General features: G+C 39.6%; 1 long non-coding RNA gene across 1 annotated transcript; it reads left to right on the top strand.

Annotated features, from left to right (window-relative positions):
• The first annotated feature begins 9,210 nt into the window (after positions 1-9,210).
• Positions 9,211-14,588, top strand: cd59 (CD59 molecule (CD59 blood group)). Its single transcript, XR_507082.3, has 3 exons — positions 9,211-9,300; positions 11,004-11,099; positions 12,617-14,588. It is a non-coding gene; the product is annotated as a CD59 molecule (CD59 blood group) (long non-coding RNA).
• Positions 14,589-20,780: the final 6,192 nt, after the last annotated feature.

Here is a 20,780-nt window from a genome sequence, read left to right as displayed (position 1 = left end):
GACCTCACGGGAAGGGAAGCCGAGCCAAGCCTTTGGTGGGCCGGGGAGAGAGAGAAAGGCCTCGTCTGGAGGACCGAAGCGGGTGTGGAAAGCCAAGGAGCGGGGCATTGCCTCCTGGCGAAGTGACAGCCATTGGATTCGTCTAGGCCCGTGGCTGTCAACCATCCTAATGTTCTCAACCCCTTAATATTGAGTTTCTCATGTTGTGGTGAGCCGCCCAGCCATAAAATTATTTTCGTTGCTACTTCATAATTGCTACTGTTATGAATTGTACTCTAAATATCTGATATGCAGAAAAGATATACAAAAACTGCTTATTGTAACTGTGCAACGGTTGGAAGTCTAGAATCTTATATACAGTAGAGTCTCACTTATCCAACATAAACGGGCCGGCAGAATGTTGGATAAGTGAATATGTTGGATAATAAGGAGAGATTAAGGAGAAGCCTATTAAATATCAAATTAGGTTATGATTTTACAAATTAAGCACCAAAACATCATGTTATATAACAAATTTGACAGAAAAAGTAGTTCATTACACATTAATGCTATGTAGTAATTACTGTACTTATGAATTTAGCACCAAAATATCGTGATATATTGAAAACATTGACTGCAAAAATGTGTTGGATAATCCAGAACGTTGGATAAGTGAGACTCTACTGTACTTTTATGAATTGTTCTCTAAATATCTGATATGCAGAAAAGATACACAAAAACTGCTTATTGTAATTGTGCAACAGTTGGAAGTCTAGAATCTTTATATGTATTATCATCTCTGTTATTTTGTTTTTGTTTGTTTGTTTGTTTTTAAGCGATTTTCTTTTCTTTTTTGTGTAATCATTAATTTCGCGGCATTCACTAAGTTTTGTTTTGTGTATTATTGTATGTCTGTTTGTCTATCAAATTCAAAAATCACTAATATAAATTTAAAAATTTTAAAAAATTAAATATCTGATATGCAGGATGGATTTTCTTTCACTAGACCAAATTTGGCACAAACACCCAATACGCCCAAATTTCAGTACTGATGGGATTGAGGAAGGGAATGATTTTGTCGTTTGGGAGTTGTAGTTGCTTTGATTTGTAGTTCGCCTACGCACAAAGAGCATACCGGACTCCACCAATGAACCAAATTTGGCACACAGAATTCCCATGACCAACAGGAAATACTGGAAGGCTTTGGTGGGCATTGACCTTGAGTTTGGGAGTTGTAGTACACTTACATCCAGAGAGCACCGTGGACTCAAAATAATAATGGATCTGGACCAAACTTGGCACGAATACTCAATATGCCCAAATTTGGACACTGGTGGAATTTTGGGGAAAATATGAAAATACATCCTGCGTATCAGATATTTACATTACGATTCATAACAGTAGCAAAACTGGATTGCTGTGAGTTTTCCAGGCTGTATGGCCATGTTACAGAAGCATTCTCTCCAGATGTTTCACCCACATCTATGGCAGGCATCCTCAGAGGTTGTGAGGTCTGTTGGAAATGCATTAAGTGGGGCTTATATATCTGTCCAGGACGTCCAAAGTGGGAGAAAGAACTCTTGTCTGTTTGAGGCAAGTGTGAAAGTTGCAATTGACCACCCTGATTAGCATGGACTAGCTTTACAGCTTCAAAGCCTGACTGCTTCCTGCCTGGGGGAATCCTTAGTTGGGAAGTGATTAGCTGGTCCTGATTGTTTCTTGTCTGAAACTCCCCTTTAACAACCACCATGACAGACTACACAGAGGAGCCATTGAAATCCACAAGCATGTGAACAATTTCAACAGAAAGGAGGAAGCCATGAAAAAGAAACAAATCTGGCTACCAGTATGAAAAAACTCCAAAATCAAGACAGTAAATAAAGATAAATACTATTCTGTTGAAGCAGGCAATAATCTTTGGGGCCGAATCAACAACTTGAGTGTTGCTTTTCAAAGCATCCTTTAAGCTTAAAGTCACAGAAATTCAGGCCCAACTGAAAGGGGTTTGTCTGCTGGGATTCTGCTTGAGAACTGCTAAGCCAGGTTGAGCAGTATATCACATACTGCGATCCACATGTTCAGAGTATACGGTTGAATCAGAATCTGTAAGCCAGGGTCCGAGATGAGTACAGGGTTCAGGACACATGGGATAGAAAGTCCAGGTTTGTCTTGTTTGTCTTGTCTAGAACTGCAGTTGCATCCAGCAACAGGGTGTTATCTCCGAGCTCCCTTCAGAGGTGTTGTTGCAAAGCTTGGCTGGAGGAGCTGCTGAGCTTTTCACCAGCATTTCCATATCTTCATTTTGTAAATGGAAATGTACAGTGTATATCACACAGAGTTCTTAAAACAATATTTGTCATATAGCCACAAAAAAAATCATGTGAGTGTTTTGCCATTATCAACCGAAAAAAATTGTAAAGTCACAAGTAGAATATCAGCTGCCTCTTTCTCACCATTTTATCAGAAAATCCTTCGGTCAGATTATTTTCTGAGCCTCCAAGGGCAGACATTTCACCAGTCCCATCTTTTTGCCAGCAGCCTTTTCTGTTTTCCCCTATTTTCTAGCAACATACTCAAACTGTCAATCTGACATGACATAGTCCATCTATAGAAGCACTGTCGTTCAGCTTTTTCTTTCACTGTTGGAGAGATTTCAGCCATGAACTTTGAGACTGTGTATATGTGGCATTTTTTCCTAACCTTCTTGGAAGAGCAGAAATTCTTCTATCTGGGAAGGGCTGTGGGGAACTTTTTGTCCTGGAAGTGCATTCAAGGATGAACACAGACATGGAAATACTTTTTTTTCTAGAATAATACGTTCAAGTTTCCCTTCCCTCTTATCACTTTTCCTATGCCCACCACCTCTCTTTTGAACATCAGTAAAGCAACATTAACTTTTTGCTTTAAAATTGACATGGCTTAATGTATGTTTGCTCTATCATTTTAAAAGCAAATGTTTAGACATACACAAAAGGAGAAGAAATAAAACACCACAAAACTCTCTCAGTTATGTAAGGCTTTATACAGCACACAGACTAATTTCCCTTGTGCACAAGGAGTGGGTTCACAAAGAACCCGTTTGATGCTTCTTTGAAGACACTTATAATCTTTGTCATTTTTCCCAATGAGCTAATTATGACCAACCAATGGCTCCCATTGATCTAGTCCCAGGACTCTGTACTGCGGCCAAATTTCAGTGCAGTACTTTTCTCAGCCTTTTCTTGGGAGTTGTAGTTGCTGGGATTTATAGTTCACCAACAATCAAAGAGTATTCTGAACTCCACCAATGATGGAATTGAATTAAACTTGGCACACAGAACCTCCATGACCAACAGGGAATATTGGAAGGGTTTGCTGGGCATTGGCCTTGAGTTTGGGAGTTGCAGTTCACCTACATCCAGAGAGCACTGTGGACTCAAACAATGATGGATCAAACTTGGCACAAATACTCAATATGCCCAAATTTGAACACTGGTGGAGTTTGGGGAAAATAAACCTTGACATTTGGGAGTTGTAGTTGCTGGGATTTATAGTTCACCTATAGTCAAAGAGCACTTTGAACCCCACCAATGATCGAATTGTGCCAAACTTCACACACATAACCCTCATGACCAACAGAAAATACTTTGGCTATTCCTCAGAACTCCCCTTGCGACTTCCCCAGAGGTCCTGACCCCCAGGTTGAGAAACTCTAGTCTATTGGGTATCGGAGTATACGGTACCACAAAATGTCACCCCAGTCTCTTAAAATGTGCAGCTTTAGAGACACGGCCAGTGAAGTAGGCTCCAACTTTTCTATATCAGCACAGAATACAGTGGAACTTTCCTAAACTTGGAAACCATGTTTCTATTAATACAGGCTAAAATAGCATTTGCCTTCTCTGCTGTGCTCATATTAAATTTATGATCAACAGCAATCTCAAGGTCTATTTTTCATGTAGTACTGCTGAGCTATTTATCCCCATTCAATATATATGCATTTGTACAATTTTGCATTGGTGTCTATTGATTTTTATTGTATTATGATTCCCCCATTTTCAGTGTTATCTTGGCCCTTTTGCATTGTTTCTTTCATTTTTTAGCCACCCCTCCCAGTTTTGTACCATCTGCAAACTTTGTCAAGATTCCCTCTGCCTCCCCATTTAAGTCATTGATAAAATATTGGTGAGCCGTGGCCCCAGGACAGAATCCTGAAGTGCTCCACTCAATATCTGCTTCCAGTTTGATGCACAGCTATGGTTTTCCAACCAGTTATGAATCCATTGGACAGTATTCCTGTCAGTGCCATGTTTAGTCATTTTGCTAATTAAAACATTATGGGGATCTTATAAAATTCTTCACTGAAATCTGGATGAATGACTTCTACAGCAGTAGTGGCCTGTTTTTTTATTAGTTTGGTAGGATTTGTTTTTGAGAAACCCATCCTGGCCTACTAATCACTGCATTGTCTTCCAAGATACTTGCAAAAAGATTCTCATATAATCTCATATTTTTCAGGCATGGAATTTCCTAGTTCTTTTTTCATCTTTGTTAAAGATAGGGACAATACTTGTTCTTTTCCTTTGGCATCTCACTTGTTCTACAACATTTCTCAGAAATGATGGTCAGATCACGGGTTCCTTCAAGTACTTCAGGACACTGTTTATCTGTCTCTACAGATTTGTGCAGCTTTGGTATCTTTCACTTCTGCTTCTTGTGCAGAAATGATATGTAGGTTAACTACTATGGAGGGCCAGGGAGTCAGATGTGTTTCTGAGCTTTGATTCTTTAACAGAATCCTTGATACTATAGATAGAAATAACTTGGGGAAAAAGTGGGAAAGGGTTAGGGATAAATTCCAATACTGCAAAAAGCTCAACATGTTTCAGCAAACTTGTAATTCAGATTTATTGTTATGAAACATATGAAACAACCAGGTCAGGCAAACCTTGCACGAGTAAACAAAAACATTTTGAATCTTCTAGAAACCCTTGAAAGTTTATTTCAAAATAGATCCCACAATGATTTTGTTTCACTTTTCAGGTGTTTTCCATTTTGGTTGGCTAAATACTGATCTGTACTTTTTAAACATTCTCCTTTCCCCTTTTTGTTTTACTTTTCACAAAGTGTTCAGAAAGTGACTTTGGATGCATTTATTTTGCTACCGTGGCATACACAGTTACAGTTGAATTGCTGTAATAATGAGCGAACCTCATTTTTTTCTGGGTCAGACTTCACTGTGGATCCATTGATGTGGCCCAACTCCTACCCTCTTCATTATTTTCCAGTGCTGCAAAAAACTTCCAGCTAGACAGAAGGATAAAAGAGCCCCTGGTGGTGCAATGGCTTAAACCCTTGTGCCGGCAGGACTGCTGACTTGAAGGTTGGGTTACTGACCTAAAGGTTGCCAGTTCAAATCCGGTGAGAGCGCAGATGAGCTCCCTCTGTCAACTCCAGCTTCTCATGCGGGGAGATGAGAAGCCTCCCACAAGGATGGTAAAACATCAAATATACGAGCATCCCCTGGGCAATGTCCTTGCAGACAGCCAATTATCTCATACCAGAAGCTACTTGCAATTTCTCAAGTCGCTCCTGACATGAAAAAAGAAGGCTTAAAAAAAAAAGAATTGCCTAGGCTGGGCTCCTGCAAGAAGACTTTGTAAACAAAAAAAGGGTTTCTTCGTCAGAGGCTTTGTTAACCGAAATATGTCTATGTTGTGTAACAAGCATGGTGTGAGACATTTGCTTCATTCAGCCTAGTGGGGCTTCATCTTTGTGATTGCACCTCCCTATGAACCGGCGGGCTCTAAGATCTCCTGGAAGCCCTCCCCTCGCTTCCACCACCTTCACTAGCACGGTTGCTGGGGATGAGGGAGAGGGCCTTCTTGGTGGTGGCTCCCTGACTTTGGAACACCCTCCCCATGGAGATCAGGCAAGCCCCCACACTGTCCTTCTTTCGTAAGGAAAACCTGGATGTTCCAGCAAGCTTTCGATAATGATTAGTTCTTTAGCCCAGTATCTAGGTTGTCAGATTGAAGCGGAACAGAATAGACGGACAGACAACTTACACAGAGTAAGAGTCAAGTGGCTGCCGCGCCGAGCTCTAAACTCAGGGTTCTTTATACTCCACCTATTTACTACTTAGAAGTTCCTCTTTCTGTTCTCGTACGTTACAAAGTTTAGTAACTACTTCCTTTGGGGTAAACAACACCTCTTGTTCACTTTGGTTCACTGTCCCTCACAAGATAGTATTCTATTCTGCACTTCAGCCATATCACTCACCCCTGTGATACACTGTTTGCACTATCCCTTTCCTAGCCCTTTTATAGTGATTAGGTCAATTTCAGTTCTCCTGGCCATTGGATTGCTGAACCTCACCTGATGGAGCTCCGAAGTATTCAGTTTTATATTTTATTTTAGTGTATTTTATCAGGGTTTCTGTATTTTATGATGTTTTTTTTATGTTATTATTTTTCTTCATTTTGTTAAGTTACAGTTAGGTTGTTTATAAACTATTTGTGGGGTTTCCTTTTGGCATTGAATGGTTACCATATTTGTTGGAAACCGCTGAGTCCCTTCGGGGAGATAGGGCAGTCTATAAATAAAGATTAATATTATTCTTAGTGTTGACACTCAAACTGGATATTTCTGGTACAGAAGTGTCTTGGGGGCCACATGAAGCTGAAATTCAGCTATCCGCTTACAGAGCGGTATGGATCTGTTGCTCAGCACACCTGCTACTTTTAAACCAGATCAGCATGAACAGAAGTTTATTACTTTCATGCCTGAAAGGATGCCTGAAGGAATTTGACATAACCATGTAATACAATGCAATTTTATCCCCTTGACAGCCATTTAAAATCCACGCATCCTCCCCAATTGGCTGAAAAGCAGTTAAGTTTGGATCCAGGTTCTCGTTGACTGAGGAGTCCCTGTGACTGTCACAGGTGAATGGAGTGTCTCTTGTGGCAGAAAAAAACGAGGTCCTGTCATTTGTCCATTTCAAGCTGGAGTTGTTTAAAGGGTCCTCCCAGGAGGAAAAGGGCTAGATTTGGCAAATGATTTGAGGCAATATTCAAATAGTTTTTTTTGTGTCAGGAGTGACTTGAGAAACTTCAAATAGCTTCTGGTGTGAGAGAATTGGCTGTCTGTAAGGACGTTGCCCAGAGGACGCCCAGGTATTTGATGTTTTACCATCCTTGTGGGAGGCTTCTCTTGTGTCCCCACATGGGGAGCTAGAGCTTACAGGGGGAGCTCACCTGCTCTCCCTAGATTTGAACCACCGACTTGTGGGTCAGCAGTCCTGCCAGCACTAGGGTTTAACCCACCACGCCATTGCGTGCTCCATGCAAATAGTGCAAGATGGGATTATTGGTGAGGTCTGTCTTACACAAAAGGTCTGAGCAGCCGAGACGATGAAGAGGTTATGCAATTCAATGAAAGATATGCAGCTTTATACAGATCTCATCAAGGCACTGGTTGTGTCTGGAGTTTCTCACCACTTGGGTACCCTTAGGAGATGGGAGATCTTTTGTTGACAGAATTAGTCCTTTTGAGTGAGCCCAACTCAATAGCTGGATGCTGCAAAAATTCCCTCAAGCATGCACAGTATATGTTTTTAAAATGTTCCTGAATATGCTAGATTGTACCTTAACATAACAATTTCAGCACATCTTGGTCCCTTTTAATATACAGTAGAGAATATAAGGTATACATAGGTCCATGAGTCCCATACAGAGTGTAATCGTGGGTATTTTAAAAAAATGCCTTCCTGGACCTCAGGGACAGACAGTTTCAGACCGAAACCCCTGTTAGATTATCAAGGTGAGGCTTAATGACACATTTTCCTTTGCCTCCTCCCCCCCCCCCCCCCCCCAGCATCCAGTCTGGCCTTGGCTAGATTGCTTGAGACATGACCTACTTGTTTGAGCCATTAAAAATATATACAGGCAGTCCCTGAGTTAAAAAATCCACCTTATAAATGACTCATAAGTGGGGGTGAGACAATAGGAAGTAAGAGAAGTTTACCCCTAGGAAGAGAAAGTCACTCCTGAAAGAGTCATCATGAGGGAAATGTGTGTCAGCTTAATCTTTATCACCAATCCTTGTTTCCAAAACAAGCCAAACTTTCCAAAATCCAGTTATCACAGGGACAGAAAATGAAGTGAAATCTTCTGGACAGGGGCACAGACAGAAAAACTAATACCACAGGGATGTTAATCCTTCCCTACGCTATCCAAAGCTTATATATATATACAGTGATACCTTGACTTAAGCGTTCAATTCGTTCCATGACTGAGCTCTTAACTCAAAATGCTCTTATCTCAAAGTGAATTTTCCCATTGAAATGCTATTAATTTATTCTGCAGAACACCCCCCCCCCCATTTTTGTTACATGTTTCAAAATAAGAAAATGTGCTTTATAAAAATGTATACATGCACATTCACGTGAAACAATAAAAAAGAAAGATCCACTTTAAAATGGTAGAAGTACCAAGTTTTGGCACAGTGGTAAAGGCACAAAGTAAAGGCAGAAGTTTCGTTTTCTTCATACTGTACTCATTCCAGCCTCCCTCCCTCCCTCCCTCCCTCCATGAAGCCAAACATACCAGGAATAAAAACCAGACAAAATCAACTAACCCAAAGTTCCTCAGAGCGGACAAGAGAAAAGTGGACAGGAGCAAAGTGGACAGCAATCTCCCAAAGTGGACAAGAGCATGAGGCACGGAGGCTGCTCCCTTGAAACCCTAAAGCTCAGTACTCTTGTGCTAGCACTTGCATGTCAAAGTGAAACCTGGGTTTAGCAACAGCTCTTAATTCAAAATGCTCTTGAGTTGGGTGCTCTTAAGTCAAAGTTCCACTGTATTTTCGACTGGAGTTACACTTAAAAATATACCTGTTCCGATTTACAAATTCACCTTAAGTACAAACCTACAGAACCTAACTTGTTCATAATTTGGGGACTGCCTGTATACATTAATAATTTCGTTAGTTGATCTTTTCAATAGAGGGGTTGATTTTTCAACAACATACACAAAGCCTGATAAGAGCATTCATTGATTGTTGTGTAGGTTATGTAATACTGTTTAAATCATGGAAAAAGGCAAAGCGCTAGGCATTAAATTGCCTGCGTTATAGCACAAAAGTTGATTTTTTCAATACTAAGACTAGGTACTGTATATTGTTTTCCTAGATTAGACTGCTTGCTTTAGTACATCCAGTACCAATCAATAACTTGTTCTTGATTTATAGGTTAAAGAGAAAGTGCCAACACAAAGATGAAGTGTTTCTTGGCCATTGCTTTGATCGCTACCTTCCTTTTGGCTTTGTTCTGTCATTCTGGTAAGTATGAGTACTCTGGTTAAATGTTTCAAAAGTACAGTTAGAGGCTGAGCAGAGAAATAGAGGAGGGGGTGTCTCTATTCCTGAAGCATGCCAAAGCAGATTAAGCTTTTTTCTGGTATTGCATTGTACTATTTTTTAGTTGACAGTCACAGTGAATCTCATGTGACTTAGTGGTTCTAACTCCAGGAACCAAAGAAAAACGGTCTTACTTTGCTTCATGGGTACAGTCCTGCTGCTGTGTGGTAGGCTTTCCCCTTTGGACTGGATGTTCAGGAACTATTTGGGGAGAAAAACAGAAGAAGCTACATAGTTTGCTTGTGGGATGTTGATAGATATTTTTAGTGTGGGTGTGTTTATAAAGGGTGACTCTCCTCTCTTTACTTGAATGTTTCAAACTGTAAGGATATCATCTGCTTGAGGATTTCTGATCAGTGAATTTTATGTGGTTATCTATTCCTGAACCAAAACTTAACAGCAGGAGTAGCAAGGAGCTCTGTTCCTGTTTCACAACCTATCAGTGTGCTGATCATTCTTTTCAGCTTAATCTTATTTTTAAACTGACACATGACAATTTTGGCCTGCATTCTGCAATCACCAGGGATCTAGGTTCAACAATTGAGTAATGTATAACCTTAGCTGTTTCGACAGTTCATTCAAGTACTTTCATAGGAGGCTGCTGCACGTTAGCATAGTAGAGTGAGAGGTGGCTTTCCACAGCAACGTTGCTCAGTTTGGGTAGATGAAGAACTTCCACAATTGAAGACTGATCACAATGTGTTACTGGGCCTTTTAAACATCCAGTTGCAGTGAGAAACTAGCTGCCTTATCAGAGCAGATATGGGCAAACTTTGGCTTTCCAGGTGTTTTGGACTTCAACCCCCACAATTCCTAACAGCCGGTAGAGCATGAATCCACTTTAAATCTGGTTTCTGCCTCCTGCAGAATTCTGGGGTTTGTAGTTTGGTGAGGGCCAGGACCTGTCTTGCTGAGCTGTTTAAAGCCCCCTCCTTAAAGTGGATTCAGAGTGGATTTAAAGTGGATCCAAGCTCTAGTTTAATGAGGTCCTATGTTACCAAAAGGTGGCGCCAACAATGTTGCATTTTCATAAGCAAGTTTTGTAGCATCGGATATATATACAACACAAATACAATGCACACAACAATGGCATGGCAATGCAGAAGAAGGCGACAGAACTCCCCCCAGTAATTGTTATGCCATGGGATGTATCAGGTAATGCCCTTATTATTACCATGAGATATCAGTGTTCGAAGATTTGCTCCCTCCCCTATAGCAGCCAAGCTCAGAATAAGGAACCAGCTGACCTGATCGCAAGATCCCATATAGCAGTGGTTCTCAACTTGTGGGCCCCCAGATGTTTTGGCCTTCAGCTCCCAGAAATCCTAACAGCTGGTAAACTGGCTGGGATTTCTGGGAGTTGTAGGCCAAAACACCTGGAGACCCACAGATTGAGAACTGCTACCTAGGCATCTTTATGTTGAGCACACGTGAATTCAATTATGTGCTCTGTGGGAATGATTGGTAAGTGTCTCACAGCAAGTCCCGATAGTATCATGCATTTAGGTCAGAATGTGTTGCTTTTAATTATTGCTAAAGCAATATAAAGTTTTAACACTAAAAACAAATTGAGAATTAGATTTCAGGAGGAAAGCATTTAGTCAAGCCTTTCCCTTTATTTTCAGGAAGTGCCCTGGTATGTTACACTTGTCCTATGAGTCCCTGTAAGACTAACGCAACATGCGAACCCGAAAAAAATGCTTGCATGGTGGCATATCTTGGTAAGTATGCTGTCTTATACTGTATTTATTTGCTTGGCTAGTGATAAGTATAACAAATTTTCTGACATGTCATGCTGGATATTTATTTATTTGCAGTATTTATATTCCGCCCTTCTCACCCCGAAGGGGACTCAGGGCGGATTACAATGAACACATATATGGCAAACATTCAACGCCAACAGACAAACAACATTCAGTTTTTAGACAGACACATATGTCACTGTAGGGACTACTTAAAGATAAATGACTTTGGGAGTTAAGTGGTCAAATGTTAATTCTGTTGGTAAGTAAATGTAACTCTTGCTTTTGAATGTTCTGTCTAAACATCATTTATGAATAGCTTCTTTACCAATGTTTGTGTCTTTTCCATAGGCTTTTTACAAGCTGATTGTGCATAACTGCTAGTCAGTGAAATGCTAGTTTTTATATAGTACCAGACCTAATAATAAAAAGATTTTATTTTTTAAAAGATGCATTTTGTCATAGGATCTATATACCTAAGTTACTATTATACATACAATATTTCTGTATTTATCATAGTAACATTCTCGAGCAATGTGGAAGATAAAATCCAAACCATAAAATTATCAGTTTGTGAAATTCCTATACATAAATGTAAACTAGAAATTCTGTAACATACATACGATTAAGAACAATATAAAACAACAGTGACTTGCATTAGTGAAATAGACTCTTAAGAGAAAACATATTAAAGTGTTACTTAGTGAAGTACATTCTACAGTCTAGCTAATTTGAGCATTCTATATTTCCACTGATAAAAAAATATTTTAACATTCCAGTTGGAAGTACAGAATATTTAGATGGCTTCCAGAGAAAGACTTTTCAGAAAATGTTTAAAATTCTGGTCTGGAGATTTTAAAAGAGTTTAAAAAATGCAGAAAGTTTGAGAGAAATCTATGAAACAGTAATAAATTAGCAGGGAGGCCAAGCATCAGGTTTAAGTAGAAAAGAGGAAAATGGCCATTCAAACAAATAGTGTCCCCTGAGAAGAAGAAAAAACTATACAATACATCATGACAGAAATTCTACTGAAAAGAATGTAGGGAAAGGTGGATTCCCCTTATTGAGTGAAATTAATATAGCATGAAAGCATCATGATAAAGCAACATGATTCTTAATAAAAAAATTGGAGATCCATATTCTGATTTGGGCAGTGGAGGTGTCGAACAAAGGCACCAGATTCTGCCTGCTCCTTGGAAGCTAAGCAAGGGAAGCCCTGGTTAGGAGATTGCCGATTAATACAAGGTGCTGCAGGCTTTAGTTCAGAGGAAGGAGTGTCAAAACCATCAAATATTTCTTGCCCAAGAAAAACCCTATGAAATTAATGGTATCATCATAAGTCAATGGGTGATGCAATGGAGTATTGTAAAAGTCTATCTTATAGTCTTATGTGGAAGGTATGGAATGATTTTGTACCATTTTAATCTTTTCTCTCTCACATTAAACTTAGAATAAATACATCCACACTCACAATCTTGCTTTCTTTTCTTTTGAAGGTACAAGAAATGTCTCTGAGTGCTGGAAATATTCCCAATGCGACCTGGATTATATTGGGGCACATTTCAAGGTTAACAGTTTTCGCTTTAGGTGCTGCCAAACAGATCTGTGTAATGGCAGTCCAATTCCAGTGGCTAGTAAAATAGTCGTGGCCATTGCTTCCTTAGTGACAGTAATCAAACTGGTCAGTTTTTGATATGGAGAAGAGAAGACATACTATTAGATGCTTAAAATTAATACCTACTTACAGTTTTTGTGAAAGTGCAACATTTGTATAAGGGAAATGGGTATCATGGAAAAACCACCACATAGCAGTATAAAATGTAAATGTGCTTTTGTTTCTGGCATTTTACTTGCTGATGTGTGTCTTTTCTATATGGTTTGAAAGAAGCTCAAGCTCATGAATTATCAGTAGGTTGGAAGAATGTTTAATTGTAGAAGATTCCAATCTTTGAATAATAATTTATTGTAATTGTCTGGCAATTAATATGTTTGTATATCTGCATAACAGTTCACTTGTCTAAGACACACTATTGCCAATTTTCATTATTATTTTTTCACTTGAGAAATTAAGACTTTCACTTTTACTTTGCAATCAGATCCATTGGTAGAACTAGCTCTTAAAATTGCAAGAATCAAATATATTTATTTACCTGATCCTTTTTTCCAACTTTGTTACTTAAAAACTTGTTCTTGCGAACTCATTCATTTAGAGCAGGCAAGCATTATTTGGGCAGTTGTGGTGATCTCCATTTATAAAGGGAGTGCAGTGGTGGTCTCTTTGTAAACCAACAATACAGTCTTATGCTGCTCAGATATCTCATCTCAATATACAGTACTACTAGACACTGGCATATGAGCCCAGCATTTCAAACCATTCATAATAAAAATACACATACAGTAGTACAAGCACTATACCATCAGTATACATATTTATTAACATAAATGTTATGCAGTTGTTGGAATCCAGTATCTTTTGTTTGGAGACCAGACACCATTTAATTGGTTTGTATTATCTTAAACATACTGAATTTACAGTACTGACCATACTAATTTCATTACTTTGGAAGTAGCATGGTTCCCTACTAGTAGATGAGTATGATTTAAACAGCAATTTGAGTAATGGTGACTTATTTTCGACAGTCTTGTATTGAATGCTGGGTGTTTATGTACAAGCATTTGCATTTAAGGTTGAAATTATAATACAGCCTGAATTTGTGACATACAGTCTGATATAATCTGTGTGAGGTTGGGAAATAAAGGTGTTGCTGAAGTATTGCCCAAGGAACCTTCCCTAACCAGAGAATTCAGGAGGACTGCATATAAAATTATGTCTTTACTGGGATCACCACCTTCTGGAGGACATAGATGGCTGCAGGCTGTGAGAGGAAATGGGAATGCCTTGTGTGCCAAGGCAGTACTTTGAAGTAGTAAAACTAGAACAAAGAGCAGATCTGTAAATGCATTAATCATTGGGGAAATATTTCTATCAGAGCAACTTTTTGCAGGGATTGTTTGATGTATCATGGAGAGTGAGGAAGCCACAGGAGAGCCCCTGCTGCCTCTTTGGACACTCCTTTTAAATACCCTTTGGGATGGAGTCAGAAGGAAACCACACCATGTGTCCTGTGATCTGGCTGATAAAAGTATGCACATGTGAGATGTTGTTATATGATTTTATTAATGTATTGCCTGCACTTTAAAAAGCTGTAAATAAATATCCACATTTGAAAAGCAGGGATCCAATCACTGCCCATGTAACTTGCTCTGGCTAGAAGTGGCTAGAAAATTCTCTCATGTCTGGCTTACGAGGGAGTTGTGTTGGGCCAGGTAAACTTATAATTTGGTGTTTTATCATTTGAATATCTTCAGAAAAGACACTTGGGATGTTTTTGCACCATCATACGTCCACAGTATATTCAGTTTTGCATCTAATGCTATTTGATAATAAAATATAAAACCAAAAACTGGCTCATTTTGTACTTGACTTGTTAACTCCTGAAATATATATATATATATATATATATATATATATGTGTGTGTGTGTGTGTGTGTGTGTGTGTATAACATTCTGTTGTATGTAACACAAAATCTCTGTATTTATTCATTAGTTAAAGGGAGGATATGACATTCTTTCCCCATCATCACATGCCTGTCGACTATAAAAACCATTTCAGCATGGCTGCTATTCAAAGAATCAACTGTGATGTGACAGCTAAAAAAGCCAATACTGTATGATTCTAGATGGCATCAATAGGAATATAGTGTCTAGATTAAAGGAAGCAATGTTAGCACTCCATTCTTTTTGTCAGATCTCACCTGATGTAAGGAATCCAATTCTGGGCACCACAATTCAAGAAGGACATTGACAAGCTAGAATGTGTCCGGAGAAGAGTGATCAAAATGATCAAGCGTTTGGAAGCCAAGCCCTATGAGGAACAACTTAGGGAACTGGATATGTTTAGCCTGGAGAAAAAAAAGGTAGAGAGGACAAGACATCCATGTTTAAACATTTGAAACGATGGCACATTCAGGAGGGAGCAACCTGCTGCTCTGCAGACTAGGACATGGAGCAATGGATTCAAGCTGCAGGAAAAAAGATTCCGCCTAAACATTAGGAAAAACTTCTTGACAGAAGTTGTTCTACTGTTCAACTTTATTATAACGCCTTTGCAGGGAGGGCTGTTGTGGACCTTCGCCAAACTTTTTGCATTTGCTACTATAAATAATTTGGAGACAACAGCTGAAGCTTTGGAAGTTCACTGAATATATCAGTGCATCCCCTGACTGTTTGTTGTAGAGGTTCAGACTAGGCGTGCCAGAGTAAAAATTAAAGACAAATGCTTTCATGCTTTGGTAGAAGAGGGAATGTCAACAGGTGTTGCTTGTCACCTGGTTGCATAACAAGCAACATCTCTTGAAATTCATTCTGCTTTCAATTGACAAACCAAGTTCTCCACTATGATACTCTTATGATGGAATTGAGAGTGGGAATGCCATCTTGTGGTGAAGTCTATACTAATTTTGTTTTCTCCTTCCAGTGACTACGGTTGGTTCCTCACCTAGTGCTACCTAGTGGCCATATTGTTAAATGTACACCAAACTTACAAAATAAAGTGCCTATTACCTCACAACCTCTGAGGATGCCTGCCATAGATGTGGGCGAAACGTCAGGAGAGAATACTTCTAGAACATGGCCAGACAGCCCGGAAAACATACAACAACAAAGTGCCTATTGCTGTTTCTACTTTTTTATTTCCACAGAAGGCCCAGATTTTTGAGAAAGTTGAAAGAGTCATACAATCTTGGTGATCTAGTCCTTAGTGCTATTGCTTTGTGGATTTTTAAAGATGAGAACAGGTTGAACACTACTTCCAATATTGTTTGAAATAAAAGGTCAATTAAAATATTGCTTGTTGCAGAAGATATAAGGAATGCATTCTGATCTGTTATACACACACACTTGATAAGCCCCTTCTCACATCGAAAGCAAATCCCTTTAAGAAGATGGAAGAGTAGCACTTGGGTGGTCTACATTGAAAAAAAATCATACTATCTTGACACACAACATTCTTGATGTGTTGTCGAAGGCTTTCACGGCCGGGATCACAGGGTTATATGTTTTTCGGCCTGTATGGCCATGTTCCAGAAGTATTATCTCCTGACGTTTCGCCCACATCTATGGCAGGTATCCTCAGAGATTGTGAGGTTCTTGATGATTCACTTCAAATGTGGTTCTTTGGATTTTGATCTGATTCAAAAACCTTGCCTTTTACCCTGCTATTTTCTAACATCTGGCTTTTTTTTTTTTGGCTGGCTCTCCAGGTAGTATCACATTGCTATGGAATTGGGGAGAGAGTGGGAGATTGGTGGTGGACCAAACAGGTTGGTGGAAGCTGATCATTCCTGTCATGAAGTGGTTCTTTCCAGAGTTGAATGTCCAATATTAAGCATTTTTTAAAAGTGTATGTCGACACTTGCCTATCAATAATTTGATATTTAAGGGGTACTAATATTGCATTTTATGATCTTTCTCAAAATGTCTGGTTTTCTCCAGAAAAACACTGGGATTTTTCCATATGTCATTTCCATAAATTATATATCTACATGCCATGTCATTTGGATCATTTTACATGCATTAAAAGATTGAGTTGGACTCTGGCCACAAAGGCATGAATGTGCAAACTGTTCTCTCCCAGAGAAATGAAGAAAATTAAATTGTGGGTTCCTTCCTTTCTAGACCTAGATTTTAAAAATGATAAAATTGTGGTAGTTAACCCATAAGTAAACCAATGAAATGTACTGTACTAAAGGACAGCTGGTTTGCATATGTGACCAAAAGCAGCAATGAGATAATAGTTTCACAGAGCCAAAGTTATATAGAAATATCCTGTATTCCTTTGGTGGTGATCTTCCTTGTTCCTCATAAATTTCATAAGAAAAAGGTTGGGTTTATTTATCTTTGCTGAGTTTTGCATTTTATATCCACGTGCCAATTTCATTGAGCTGGCATAGGCTCAGCAGCAGATAAAAAGTCCTTCCTGCCTCCCAAACTGCCCTGACCATGGAGAGACAAGGAAAGAGGGAATCTGCTATACTGAATCTCACCCACCCCTGCAATTCTCTTTTCCTTATGTGTCCTGTGTGATTTAGATTGTAAGGATCACCAAATGACTTGAAGGCACACAACTACAACTACAAGCTTGAGGTTAGGAAATAGTCAAATGAACGATTTGTAAGCCACTTTGACAGCCTTTGTTGTAAAGCATGATATAAGAGGTAAAGATTTTCCCCTGACATTAAGTCAAGTCATGTCCGACTCTGGGGGGTTGGTGCTCATCTCCATTTCTAAGCTGAAGAGGTGTTGTTGTTTGCAGACACCTCCAAAGTCATGTGTTTGGCATGACTGCATGGAGTGCTGTTACCATCCCACCTATTGATTTACTCACATTTGCATGTTTTCTGCTAGGATTCAAACTGCTGACCTTTCAGTCAGCAAGTTCAGCAGATCAGTGCTTTAATCTGCTGTGCCACCGGGGGCTCTGCATGATATAATACTATAAAATAAATAAGCAAGCATAGAAACTTCATAAGGGAAAACAATAACTCAAAACTCAACCTTGTCCCCAGTTCTGCGTAGTTGCTTCAAATATAGGCAGTCACCCAAGTTACAAACAAGATAGGGTCTGTAGGTTTGTTCTGAAGTTGAATTTGTTTGTAAATTGGAACAGGTAAATTTTTAAGTATAACTCCAGCCAAATATATACAAGCTTTGGACAGCACAGTGAAGGGTTAACACCCCTGTGATGTTTGTTTTGCTGTTTGTTCCTCTCTTCAGAAGATTTAACCTCACATCCTATCCCTGTGAAAATTGGATTTTCAAAAAATTGGCTTGATGTGGAAACAAGAATTGGTGAGAAAGCTTCAGTGGAGACACTTCCCCCCCATGATTGCTCTTTCAGAAGTGAATTTCCTTTCTGAGGGGTAGATTTCTCTCACTTTCTGTTGTGTCACTCCCGTTCTTAACTGTGAGTCATTTGTAAGTTGGATGTTTGTAAGTTGGGGTCTGCCTGTACTCCTTTATGAAGAAGTTCTAAATCAAGGAAGTTGTCATTGAAAAACTTATAGATCACATATCTGACTTCCCATAGTGAAGAAATCCTAAGAGGGCAATTATCAGTGGATCTTTATTTTAAAAGTGAGCTTATAGTTCAATGGTCACACTTTGGGGTTGAAGAGTTCCAAGCTTTGTGATATTGAAGAGATTATTTCTGCTGCATCATCCCATTGTTTAGTGACGACATACATTCTTTAATATCTAGCACTCAACATCCAACCTACAGATAAGTATAGAAGGTGTTAATGCAGTGGTTCTCAACCTGGGGTCCCCAAATGTTTTTTGCTTACAACTCCCAGAAATCCCAGCCAGTTTACCAGCTGTTAGGATTTCTGGGAGTTGAAGGCCAAAAACATCTGGGGACCCCAGGTTGGGAACCACTGTGTTAATGCAATCTCTCTTGAAAAGGCTGCCTAGGATCCTGTGCTCGGAGGAAAAACAAATATATCATACAACCACTCACCCACCCACACACACATTTATATATGAATGATACTGGAACATGACCATAGTAAAGGTAAAGATTCCCCTGATGTTAAGTCTAGTTGTGTCCAACTCTTGGTGCTCACCTCCATTTCTAAGCCGAAGAACTGGCGTTGTCCGTAGATACCTCCAAGGTCATGTGGCCAGCATGATTGCATGGAATGCTGTTACCTTCCCGCCAGAATGGAACCTATTGATTTACTCACATTTGCATGTTTTCAAACTGCTAGGTTGGCAGAAGCTGGGGCTAACAGTGGGAGCTCACCCCGTTTCCCAGATTCGAACCACCAACCTTTCACCAGGAAGTTCAGCAGCTCAGTGGTTTAAACCGCTGCACCACTGGGGCTCTGAAACATGACCCTACAGCCCAAAAAACCCAAAGCAACCCAGTTCCTCATTTTTTTTGTCCTCTTGGCCTGCCACATGCTTATGCCGAAAAGACAGGGGAGGAATGCACACAGCAGCTGAGAGCCCTCTGAAGCACACTACAGCTGCCACCTGTCTCTCTCTCCTCCCAACATAAAGCTCGAGGATCATGTGAGCAGGATCGGGAGGAAAATCGGGGCAGTGGCTGCGTGTCTTTCCTTCCTCCTGGCATAAGGATGGGGGCGAGCAGCGTGTGCCCAGCCATCCCCTCTCCTGACCCGGCCCTTCTAGCCAGGCCCACAATGTGGCCCCAAAGCAAAAACATTTGCCATATCTGATATAGGGCTTTATAGGGCATGATGAGTCCTTTGAATTATGTTCAGAAATGAGCCGTAGCCTGTGCAGCTGTTTTAACAAGAAAGTTATAGCTTCCCCATAAGCAGCCTATAACTGGATGCAGTGTTTGTTTCTTAATATTTCATGGAACTTTTCACAAGGGCAACACATTTGACAAATGGTGTCTGAGTTTGTCCACTTTCTGAGTGTAGGATGACCCATTTAAATTCTCATTTACATCATTATTAAACATACATAAACCATATCTAGTTTTCTGTATGGAAACCCTTGTCTTCATTTGAAATCTGTACAGGAAAGACTGGCTGACGTCACCGCACATAATTATTAGAGCTCTAAAAATAAATCTATTAGGCAAGCTGTTTTTGTAAGATGTACTTTCTATTGTCTAGACACAAATAAAAAGGCATTGTATTTGAATTATAATGGGATGCATTGTTTTGGTTTTGAACTTCTGAGATAAATCCTTGTATAACACAGACATATGTGTTCAGTGTTTCCACAGAACATTTACAAGGTACTGGCAACATCACAAGGCATATATTTTTGAAAATACTGCTATGTATCTCATGTAACATGAAAGGAGCTGAAGTGGCAGAATTACAAACTTTTGTGCAAGAATGTCCTAGTAGGAGTCTCTATTTATATAGAATCCAGTGGTTTTTCAGCATTGCAGCCAAAGTGGGGCATCTGAATGTGATGAGGTTGCATTTGCGTTTTTTTTGCCAGGAATGTGGCGAGTTCTGTTTTCAAAGAGAGTTGAACTGAAAATAGCTCTGCTGGCATGGAATTTGCATATGATTTGTGATGACTTTATTACCTTAGAAATGCAATGTAAAAATGAAGCTGTTTGCATAGCTGATTTGGGTGCATTTTTAAAATGCTGATCATCTTTAGAAGAGCAAACCACAGACCACATATTACAATGCAGTCTGAGTCCTGCCACAGGCACAATGGAAGACCTTCTTACAGCCACACCAGAGGCACTCCAAGTGGCCAGCCACTGGTCAAAGGACATTTAGTATACAGGAATGCCAAGTTTTTAAAAACTTTATTTGTGTTTTTAAATACATTACAACTTGTACCCTCAGTTTGCTTCAGACACGATAAATAAAAATCTTTAGAGATTTTCACTAGCCACTAAGTAGGGCTGGGTGGTTTCCTGTTTCTGAATAATTTCTTTGACTTTAGTATTATAAATGGTATGCAAGCTGTTTCAAAGCTAGATGATAACGCTTGAAGCTCAGGCACAGTTCCAAAACCTCCATGCAGCCACCCTGTACATGGCTTTTCCTCTGAGTCTGTCTCTCTTCTCAGCAACACTCACTCCCGGTTTGGGGGGG

The sequence above is a fragment of the Anolis carolinensis genome, chromosome 1 (assembly GCF_035594765.1).
Source record: "Anolis carolinensis isolate JA03-04 chromosome 1, rAnoCar3.1.pri, whole genome shotgun sequence".
NCBI lineage: Eukaryota > Metazoa > Chordata > Lepidosauria > Squamata > Dactyloidae > Anolis > Anolis carolinensis.
The sequence above is the reverse complement of the archived record's forward strand: the minus strand, read 5'-3'. Positions and strand labels throughout refer to the sequence as shown.